This window comes from Arvicola amphibius, chromosome 1, assembly GCF_903992535.2.
Source record: "Arvicola amphibius chromosome 1, mArvAmp1.2, whole genome shotgun sequence".
NCBI lineage: Eukaryota > Metazoa > Chordata > Mammalia > Rodentia > Cricetidae > Arvicola > Arvicola amphibius.
The window spans coordinates 189,668,401-189,680,600 of NC_052047.1; positions in this window are offsets into that span (position 1 = coordinate 189,668,401).

Genomic DNA, 12,200 nt, shown 5'->3' on the forward strand with positions numbered 1-12,200 from the left:
AAAGATTATTTGGCTCCCAAACTATGGCATTTAACTCCCCATCTTCATTGAAATTCTAATCAGTAATCTAGCCCTGTAAAATGTTTAGTGTAGGCGCAGCATTTTCTTCCTGAAAAGTCAGTTAATAATGGATTCTGCAGGCATGCTGATAATTGGTCTCCTATTTATGTATGTCAAGCCTCACAAATAATAAACCTTGGCTTAACTTCCTTTGGAATATATAAATTCTTTCTGATACACATACTTCCTTGTATTTCCATGTTGTCAAATGACAAATCTATCAATACTTTCTCTCATCTCTTAGTGGGAGCTTCCTTTGCAGACAGTAAAATACAAAATACAAATGAACAAGAGAAAAATATAACCCCTGCAGGTAGGAATTGGAATTCCCAGAAGGGTAATTTGACATGCAATACCCAGGACACCTGAATACTCTGAGCTACACATTTTAAAGGGAGCTAGAAGATATTTGGGAATCAGTAAAGATTTTTATAACATAACACATGATGCATGCAATGAAAGTTGAGTATAAAACTCAAAAAGTAATTTGTCATGAAAACTTAATGATGGAAAATATTGTTCAGAAGATGCAGAATGTCATATTTACTGGATGTTTTGATGCCAACTGAACACAAGCACACCCCTGTATCTTCTATTACGAGAATATTATAAGAGTCAGATGTTAACATGACCCCTTAGAGGCTGTTTTGCCTGTTTACAATACGGCATTGGAGAGGTTTTAGAACTCAACAGCTTTCTTCCAAGTGTTTATTCTCCCACTTCAAGGCATTCCAGATAAACATCTGTGCGTCATATTGTGTGTTGGGCACATTGCTACCAAACTGTTATCAAATGGTTTTCTACCATCTGTTGCCTGCTAAGGTAACACTTGATTAAAACCTTTTAAAACGAAGTTCAGTTATATCACCAGTTTCCCTGGTTGATCCTTAAAAGGGAAAAAAAGTTTGGGTAAGAAATCTTTCAGAATTGAAAGCACAATGGACTTTCTGAGGATAGTTATAATTTAAGTATTTTGAGAAATATGTATCAGAAGTACACAGGCATTGTGTAAAGTGCCATGACATACACTTGTATGCAGGTGTCTTGGTTAGTTTTTAATTTTCAACTTGACACAACAAAGAGTCGCTTTGAAAGAATAGTCTCTACTGAGAGATTGCCCAGACATGAATGACTATGTCCAAGTCTGTGAGGAATCATATTGATTGTTGATTAATGTGGAAGAGTCCAGAATATTGTGAACACAGCCATCTCTGGAAGGAGGGCTTGGGTTACATAAGAAAGTTGACTGAGCATGGTGCAGAGAAAGGAGACCAGTAAGCAGTCTTTCTCCATGGTTTGTGCTCCAGGTTTCTGCCATGAATTCCTGTTCTGGCTGCCCTCAGTGATAAACCACTATCTTGAAGCACAACTGAAAAATTCCATCATCCCCTAAGTTGCGTTAGACCATCCTATTTATCACAGCAGCAGAAAGCAAACAACACCAGGCATAGTGACTGTACCTTGACTTTGTTTCCTTTATATATATCCAGGCGTGTATGCCTCCCTCTTTATGGACCGTCCATGGCAGGATCTCTAAAACAGCTGTCACCCACTTCTACTAGATGACATCGTATTATGCAGACCTGTTAATAAACCATGCGCCTGACTTTTCTTATTCTGGTAAGTAGACATAGGAAATTCTCTTTGAGGCTGTATGTATGGGCTGATAGAGAGACCACATGAAATTCCTTCCAGCTGTATGGGTGGGGATATTGAGTCGTAAATGAATTTAAATTAAGACTTTGTTTTATTTCCAAGATTTCTCATTATTATTAAGCAAATCTGGTAACCTAGATTCTTCCTGTTTCCCCTATAATTATCTGAGATTTAAAAGTCTACCTTTTGTCTCCAGAATTTCAAATAAGGGATAAACAACCAGCAATCCAGTGTCAGTCTATCTACTCTTACTGATCTTGGGTTAACAGGGAGAGTTTATGCTTTTTTCTAATCACTTAATTTATTTATGCATATCTTTATTTATTTTGGGAGAGGGAGGATGAGCCACAATGTGCATGTGGAGGTTAGAAGGCATCTATCTAGAGTTGGTTCTCTCTTCCCATGATATGTGTCCCGGAATGAAACTTGGGTTGTCAGAGTTGGCAGCAGGCATCAATACCTGCGAAGCAATCTCTCCAGCACAAAGCTTTCAATTTATTAAGCTCATTAATAGCTGTTTTTCTTTTTTGGAGTTATTCATTCAACATTCATTAATATCATTGATTTCTTTTTTTTTTTTTCTCATGGTTTATTTTTTTTTTATATTTAAAAATTTCCATCTCCTTCCCTCCTCCTCCCCCCTCCCTCCCCTCCTTCTCCCCTTTCTCTCCCCTCCTTCTCCCCCTTCCCTCCCCTCCCCTCCACCCATACCTCCCCTCCCTCCCTCTCAAGGCCAAGGAGCCATCAGGGTTCCCCGCTCTATGCTAAGACCAAGGTCCTCCCAACTCCCCCCAGGTCCAGGAAGGTGATCGACCAAGCTGAGAAGGCTCCCACAGAGCCCGTCCATGAAGAACAATCAGAGCCCAGAGCCATTGTCCTTTGCTTCTCAGTCAGCCCCCGCTGTTGGCCACACTCAGAGAGACGGGTTTGGTCGCATGATCCATCAGTCCCATTCCAACTGGAGTTGGTGATCTCCCATTAGTTCTGTCCCACCGTCTCCATGAGTGAACGCACCCCTCTCGTTCCTGACTTTCTCCCTCATGTTCTCGCTCCTTCTGCTCCTCATCGGGACCTTGGGAGCTCAGTCCAGTGCTCCAATGTGGGGCTCAGTCACCTTCCCCATTTCCTATCACTAATGATTTTTACTTGAATAAATGAAAAATGCAATCCTAATGGACTCGGAAAATTCTTCCTGAAGTTGTAATAGTTTATGACATCTAAAATTTGAACAGCAAGTGTACCATATCACTAAGAATTGTTTTTACTTTTTCAATGTAAAAAATAGTTTTTGCACTTTTCTTGAAAAAAATGTTCTTAGGAGGTCAAATCATCAAGACCTTATACTGTATTAGGAACAAGCTGTACAGAGCTTTTTTTTCTTGCAATTCTATAAATACTTAAAAAGGTAATAAAACATAGTCGCTCCACACCAGAATAACAAATAAATGAAGGTCAAGTGAAGGAACCTTCCTTGTCTTCAGATTATTCTCCTCACAACTTTTGTGTCATTATTTCAACATCTGGAAGATATCGTAGATTCTGGAGTGCATTTGCGAGTCAGTCGTGTAGATCTTCTTCTGGTAACCCAATGAGTTTCTGTGAAGCACTTGATATCCTACTGCTTGAAACAACCAGAGGGAAAAAAAAACGTCAGCCTAACATAAAAATATATAACATTTAGATTCTCATGGAATATATTCTTTCTACTAATTTGTTTATAGAGAAAAAAAGAAATACTCTTTCCCAGTCAAGACTCTTTGTCCAGACAAAGAAGTTATACTTAAGAGAGGTTGATTTAAAGGAACAAAGACATGTAGGCAGCCTCACTTCAAAAGAATGTTGAGAAATCATTCTATCTACTTTCAGGCAACTGTGCAGGTTTGGGTTTTTTTGTTTTTCTTTAGTAAAGACTTACACTGGACAATCTCTACTGCAAGTGAGATTCCTTTTGTTCTATATTATTATCAATATTCTTGTAGCTTTATTTTTCTTTGAAGCTAGTTTCTTGGCCTATTTTATATAATTTTCGGTTTCCATGTCTTCTACTGCCTGACTTCAGTGCCTATCTTTGCCTTAAATTGTCAGCATGTAATTTAATATAGCAGTCCATTAATGTAAACCAACTCTAAGCTGACTCCCTATCCATGTTCCAATCAATAGTAGTCACTGAGGTGAGGATCAACAAAAGACAATATGGAAATAATTACTGAATATTAATCTGCAAACATAACTTAAGGTATGCTTCTAGAGGACACACAGATATAAAGTGTGCTGACATTCTCATTGTTTAGGAAATATCTCTTTTGGTAGAATTAATCATTTATCACATATAGAAAATAATGTTTCTGTAGAAAATATGACAGTCTCCCCAGGCTACCCTTAAGAAATAGACAAGTAAGTTTGTATTTCTCTTAGCCTGGACCCAGAGTTGTTAAGCAGTTAATAAGAAAATTCATATGGGATTAATGTTTTACAAATTCCAGCCCAATTTTGGCTACTTCACTTGCCATAAGGTATGATGTGTTGTCAGTCTTTCTGTATCCTGGCATTATACATTCCTCATGGTTTAAAAATATGGAAAGTGTGTTTAGGTGAAGGAAGTGGTCAAGAAAATACAGAATTATAAGCATATTATTGACATTAAATAGTATTATATTTATTTGTAATCAAAGTAATGGACAATCTTACACCCAAATAATTTAAAGAGCATTATAAATATTATTATAAAGTACACAATTAATTTCCTGGCACATACATTGTATTATTTTCTCAATAAGGACATTAGTATATCCATAATGGTTAAATATAATTTTTAGGAATGAAAATAAATACAGGCATTATAATAGATTTTAGCCCCCAAAGGGTCATAGCATATTATATTATAGTTAGGTATATAGTACATTATTATATTTTTAAAAATCATGCTGAAAATAAGCCACATCTGAAATGTTAAGGCATTAAGAAAAACAAAAGAGAAAAAAGGGGTACAAACATTATTGTGAAATCATTGTGTGTGAAAGTCATTGGTTACAAGCGAACTTTCTGATTGAGGAGAAAGATGACAGGAAGGATGTGCTGCAAATTAATGCAATATGCATGTTAGTGAGCTTGTGGGAATATTAGGGCGATGGTTTGGAGATATTGAACGCTTAATCCATAAAACATTTAGAAGCCATGTTTAAATTTCCCTTAAGAAACTAAATGCAACTTTGATCATAAGCCTCTATATCACCATTCCCATGAGTGTGAAATTTAGACAAAATCAAGAATCTGTTCCTGTGATGTTGGAACAAACAAGAGGAAAGATATTAATCACCCTTTCTATATAGTTTGTCTAGAAAGTTGTCCATGGGATTAGACAAAGCCTGACTATTACAGTTTAATTTGAAAGATAGAGCCAAGTAGGGAACCCAGGTTGAGATGGAGTCCTCAAGAAGTAAATCTTTACTAGTACAGATCAACTCAGTAATATTCTCTGATGTACGGATAAAAGTCAATGGGAATTGAATTAGATACAAAGCTGGAACTTGACATGATGAATCTTGATGCAGGAGGTTCACTGTTTACAATATCTGTGGGAAAGACAGGATGGAGACTGCATGGCATACAAGCAGTAGGTAGCAGACATATGAAGGTTTTGGTGCTTTTTAATGGGGTAGGTCCACATAATTTCCAGTTCCAGTTTGTCTTTAACCAACAGAGACTCTGTCAATAAGCTAAAACAAAAGCTTACATCAGTTCTCCATCTGTTTCCTGAACCAAAAATTTGAAAATAAGAGAAATTAAAAATTAAAAAGAATATAAAAGTATGTGTACATATTAAAGACCATGTAAACTTATTCTCAAACAATTACAAATATTAGATAAAAATAAAACTCGGTGTCTCTCACCTCAAAGCAGTCTACAGGGTTACCATGAAATAATTAATCTACCTACAATTTAAGATTTAGAGACAGTCCTTATATCTGGTAGACCAATTCACACATTTTAAAATAAAATGAAATATCACCTATGTGTTTCAGAAATAGCTTGAAGAAATTTCTCCTACCAAATATTTTACACTGATAGTTTCTCTGCCAAGAACAAAGGTTTTATTATCACTTCAATCTGTATGACATAGTAAATGATTTCTGAAGCTAGTTCATAACAGGAAACAAAAATTCTGTTGGATGTTTTGGGACATTAGGTTACTGAAACCAAACTCATCAAAAGTACATATAGCCTGTTCTGAAGTCACAGACCTAACTAAGCTTAGTTGACAGCTGGCATCAAATTCTTTTTACAATAACTAGCCATCCCTGGAGAAAGCCTTCTAGCCTCTAAGTGGTAGATAGTGCAACTCTTCAAAGAGCAGATGCACACTGTCCTTACCATTCAAGCTGAACTGTAGAGTTGGGAGAAGAGGGATGTAGTTTTAAGCAACAATATTTTTGTGCAGTCTGTAGAATTAATAGACAATAGATAAGCCTAGCAATTGTCAAATTTTTACAAATTAAGTTGATCTCTCATTCTAAACTATCATATTTAAAAGTTAAAAGACAATACATGAAATCAGCTCTATTATCTAATAATGAGCTGAAAAATGCAGAGGGCTAATGTGCACTACACTTTAAGGCTAAACTGTAGACTTGGTAAAAGAGAAAACCACTGCATTCAGTTGTATGCTAACTGCTGAGCATACCAGGCTCCAACATATAACTACTAACTGATATTCACAAAGACAGCCCTGGTTAATCTCAGATGGGCCACAAAAACGAAGTAAATTGTAATGAACATAACACAACTTTTGTAGAGAGGATGCAATAATGACAAGAATGTCAGGAGGTGATTGAGACTGATCAGTAAGCACTATGTATGTGTGGAAATTGTCTAAAGTAATTAAGAATTTCTAAATTTGGAAAGCTAGAAGAAAAATAGAGAAGGATAAAAATATAATTACATACTGAACATCAAGAGATTCAAAGTATAGATGTTTTTCTTCTTTTCAGCTGTATCATAATTTGTTTCTAACATATTCAGACTTTGCTGTTTGGTGTATGTTTAATACTGTGTGTGTGTGTGTGTGTGTGTGTGTGTCTGTGTGTGTCTGTGTATGCATGTATCTATGTGTTTGTCACTCTCTGTGTGTATTTTTATTTGCCATCTGTTTTTTTAATTATTGTACGTAGAACATTTATATAAAAGGTAGTTATTGGTCTGTTAAAATTCAATTATACCAGTTTAGTATTCATTTGTTTGGGTTTGAGTTTTTTTAGGACTATTTCATTTTCTTCATTTTTCTGCTATCACATTCCTGTAGCTTAATGAAACTTTTAATAATTCTATTTATATTATAATTACTCTTTATATAATTTTCTTATACTTTCTTCTGGCTCTACAATAGTCATTTGAATAACTTACCACAATATTCTGGTATTAATGTAATAACACTTAAAGTCCTCTGTTTGTTCCTCCCCACTGTTAAATGTAATAGTCTTAAGTATTTCTCTTAAATACATTGAGTACCACCAAACGCTAGCCTAATTTTAATTCTGCTACTAATCTTAATTATAATCCCAAAAACAGATGGGCAGAATTACCTCCATTATTGTGTATTTTGATGTTTTCCCCATTGTGAGTGTCCAAGCCTTCTGTTATTTTTTCTTTATATTTAAGACGTTTCCAATCGCCACTGTGGTTAGTACTGGTTATTCAGTGCTGGATCGGATTAGCAAGGCCAAGGAAATTGGTGAGCCCACTGTTTGGTATGCCTGCGAAAGTGTTCAGAGAGGCTTAAATGAGATCAGGGTGCCATCTCTGGGTGTGGATGGTGCCCCTCAGGGGCTGGAGTCCCAGGCTGTGTAGAAGAGGAAAAGGAAAGGCAACCCAAGCCGCACCATTCTTCCCTCTGTGCTCCCTGGTCTGTCTGGATGTGAGCCAGTGCCCCTTGTTTCTTGACACTGCAGTCAAAAGTCATTCCCTGCCATGATAAACTGTGCTGGCAAACTGAACGTAACAAACCCTTCCTTCTTGCTGCTTCCTTGTGCTGCTTCTTGTCCACTATTTGATCATACTGGTAAGAAAAACAATACCAAAGGAAGAACAATTTGAAAAAAATAGACAAGGTACTAGAAATAAGGTCCTTGCTGTATTACACTTCACAAACGTCTTATGGGGCTCTGGAGCTGATTTGTGTGCATAGATGGAAGAGTATGTTATATGAGCTACACATAAGAAAATACATAGGATGCTGTAATCAGAGTTAATCACCTCCGCTAGTCAACTGATCTTATCTAATCTACTATTTTTAATTTTACCTATTATATTTTTCAAGTCTGTATTTTCCACTTAGGTTTTTGGTAGCTACTTTCTCCATCCTGGTATTTTTCTATTTTGTGACTTATTTCAAAGACTTTGCAACTATTTGTTAAACCATTATGATGACTCTTCTAAATTATTTCATCAAATAATGCTAATATCTGATTAATATAAATACTAAAATTTAAGGATTTTCATTTCTTATTCACATTTTGACTTTCCTGGTTCTTATAAGTGATTTTTGATTTTTTTTCTGGACTCATTATTTTGAGATTGTGGGTTTTACTTAGCATTTTTTTAAATTTGTCATGCAGTCCCCCTAATAAGATGTAGTGTAAACACTGAGTGAGTACTCATTCTTATGCTCCTGCATGGCCCTCTAATGCTACCTTATTTAAAGTAGAGTGCTGAAGCACTTAGCCTCATTTCAGGTAGGTGGGCTAGACGTTCACTTTTCACTCTTGCTGCTTTCATTTTGGTGGACGTGGGATAACTTATACAATTTCATTGTCTCCAGAAGGGGAAGGGAATGGAGGTTCCTCATGGGTTCTACACATGACCACAATAAGAGGAATCTAAGAATTGATTCAAGCTTCTTTATTCCTTCAGGGTAAAATGAACAGCTGAATTTCATCTTCATCTTCACACAGCAAGTGTTCCATAAGGATAATAGATAAAGACAAGTTTGGAACCTTGGAGTAGCGATTAACCTATATTCCTATTCCTATTTCCTTGAACCTAGAGATGCTAAATTAGGTTAAGGGCTCAAGTATTAGGCTCTACTCACATAGGCAGATGAAACACAGTACCCAAACTAATGTGACCTTTAATGCCTTGTTCACGATTATTCTGATGGGAAAAGGTAAAAATAATGTAAGAGGCTAACAAACACTGATTCAGATACCTTATTTAGTTTTATTGATATGAGTAGTGAAGGAAAATCAACTCTCTGTGACTCCTTCTGACATTATGAAGGCAGGAGAAAAGCTCTGGGGGAATCAATGGATCTTGAACGAGCTTGCTAAGGTCCTCTGCCGGGTAGTAATCTAGATTCATGTTTCTGCTACCTGTCTCTTGATACACTACATGGAGAGGCTGGTGGAGAGATCAGAGTGTGAAAATATTGCCTGGTTTTACTGGACAGAAAATAGAATCACAGCTGCCATCTCAGTTTGCCTGAGTGCAGAGTGTCGTCAGTTTTCCCAAGGTTGGATGTAAGGTAAACAACATGCCCAGGCTGGAGTGAGCCCAAAGTGAAAGGTGCACTAATCTGCCTGCTGTTCAAATAGAGAAAAGCAGTGATTGTCAAAATGGTTCACTGTATACAGAAGCTATTTTCTTTGATCATTTTTTGGCTGCTCCTATTGGTGGTTCTGAGTTCAAGGCTCAGGGGTCGTAAGTCATGTGGTAAATCAGGGTGGAAACTTGAACACACTCCTCCACGCCATTTACTAAGCATTTCCCTCCAGGGCTCGCCCGTGATTCCTTGCTACACAAAATTATCCAAAAATATTACTTGTTCTTGGCAGACAGCTAGAGCTAGCGATACCAGAAAGAAGGGCATTAGCACAAAATGGTACACAATCATGAAGCCGTTACAATCATACACACCTCACCACTGGGTCATATTTAATGTCCTTAACATAGAAGCAAATAGATGTCCTGCTCACACTCAAGATGAGGGATCACATGGAGCATGAGTAACAGGAGAAAACTATCACAGGGGCCACTTAATGTCGGTCTGTTACAGAGTGTCATAATAATTTTTGTTTTATCAGTTTAAGAACATTGACATTAGCTAATTTACCTCAATGGAAAGATAAAGTTGAGTAGATTTTCTTCTTATGGCATGCGAAGTTTAGGGAGAAAATGGAGCAATGATAAGGAAATCAGAATATTTGTTCAGTTCAGTAAAAGTTAAGTTCCCTTACAAATTTATCCGTATGCATACATTATTGAATTTAAAAAAAAAAAACTGTTAATACGTAGGAAGCGGTCTCCTGTGCCCAAATGTTGTAGAGTACTTCCCACTTTCTCCTCTAACAGGTTCAGTGTATTCAAATTGATATTGAGGTCTTTAATCCATCTGGACTTGAGTTTTGTGCATGGTGATAGATACGGATCTACTTTCATTCTTCTAAAGGTTGACAACAAATGCCAGCACCATTTGTTGAAGATGCTTTCTTTCTTCTATTGTGTGCTTTTAGCTCCTTTATCAAAAATCAGGTGTTCATAGGTTTGTGGGTTAAGATCTGGGTCTTCTATTCGATTCCATTGGTCGTCTTCTCTGTTTTTATGCCAATACCAAGCTGTTTTCAATACTGTAGCTCTGTAATAGAGTTTGAAGTCAGGCATGGTAATGCCTCCAGAAGTTCCTTTATTGTATAAGATTGTTTTGGCTATTCTGGGTTTCTTGTTCTTCCATATAAAGTTGATTATTGTCCCCTCAAGATCTGTGAAGAATTTTGATGGGATCTTTAAGGGGATTGCATTAAATCCATAGATGGCCTTTGGTAGTATTGCCATTTTTACTATGTTGATCCTCCCAATCCAAGAGCAAGGGAGATCCTTCCATTTTCTGGTATCCTCTTCAATTTCTTTCTTCAAAGACTTAAAGTTCTTGTCAAATAGGTCTTTCACTTCCTTGGTTAGAGTTACCCCAAGATATTTTATGCTATTTGTGGCTATCATGAAAGGTGACACTTCTCTGATTTCTTTCTCTGCTTCCTTATCCTTTGTATATAGGAGGGCGACTGATTTTTTGGAGTTGATCTTGTATCCTGCCACAATACTAAAGGAGTTTATCAGCTGTAGGAGTTCTTTGGTGGAGTTTTTCGGGTCGCTTATGTACACTATCATATCATCTGCAAATAACGAAAGTTTAACTTCTTCCTTTCCAATTCGAATCCCATTGATCCCCTTGTTTTGTCTTATTGCTATTGCTAGAACTTCAAGCACTATATTGAAGAGATAAGGAGAGAGTGGACAGCCTTGTCGCGTTCCTGAATTTAGTGGGATGGCCTTGAGTTTCTCTCCATTTAATTTGATGTTAGCTGTCGGCTTGCTATAAATAGCCTTTATTATATTTAGGAATGACCCCTGTATCCCTAATCTCTCCAAGACCTTTATCATAAAGGGGTGCTGAATTTTGTCAAATGCTTTTTCTGCATCTAATGAGATGATCATATGGTTTTTATCCTTCAGTTTATTTATATGATGGATTACATTGATAGATTTTTGTATGTTGAACCAGCCCTGCATCTCTGGGATGAAGCCTACTTGATCATAGTGGATAATTTTTCTAATGTGTTCTTGGATTCTGTTTGCCAGTATTTTATTGAGAATTTTTGCATCGATGTTCATGAGTGAGATTGGCCTGTAATTCTCTTTCTTGGTTGAGTCTTTGTGTGGTTTAAGTATCCAGCAGCACAGACATTAAGGGCAACATTGAATAAATGGGACCTCCTGAAGCTGAGCAGCTTCTGTAAAGCAAAGGACACTGTCACTAAGACAAAAAGGCAGCCTACTGTCTGGGAAAAGATCTTCACCAACCCCACAACAGACAAAGGTCTGATCTCCAAAATATATAAGGAACTCAAGAGACTAGGCTTTAAAATGCTAATGAACCCAATTAAAAAATGGGGCACTGAACTGAACAGAGAATTCTCAACAGAAGAAGTTCGAATGGCCAAAAGACACTTAAGGGCATGCTCAACCTCCTTAGCAATCAGGGAAATGCAAATCAAAACAACGTTGAGATACCATCTTACACCTGTCAGAATGGCTAAAATCAAAAACACCAATGATAGCCTTTGCTGGAGAGGATGTGGAGTAAGGGGTACACTCACCCATTGCTGGTGGGAATGCAAACTTGTGCAACCGCTTTGGAAAGCAGTGTGGAGGTTTCTCAGGAAATTTGGTATCAACCTACCCCAGGACCCAGCAATCCCACTCTTGGGAATTTACCCAAGAGATGCCCAATCATATTACAAAAGCATTTGTTCAACTATGTTTATAGCAGCATTATTTGTAATAGCCAGAAACTGGAAACAACCTAGATGCCCTTCAGTGGAAGAATGGATGAAGAAAGTCTGGAATATATACATATTAGAGTACTACTCGGCGGTAAAAAACAATGACATCTTGAATTTTGCATGCAAGTGGATGGAAATAGAAAACACCATTCT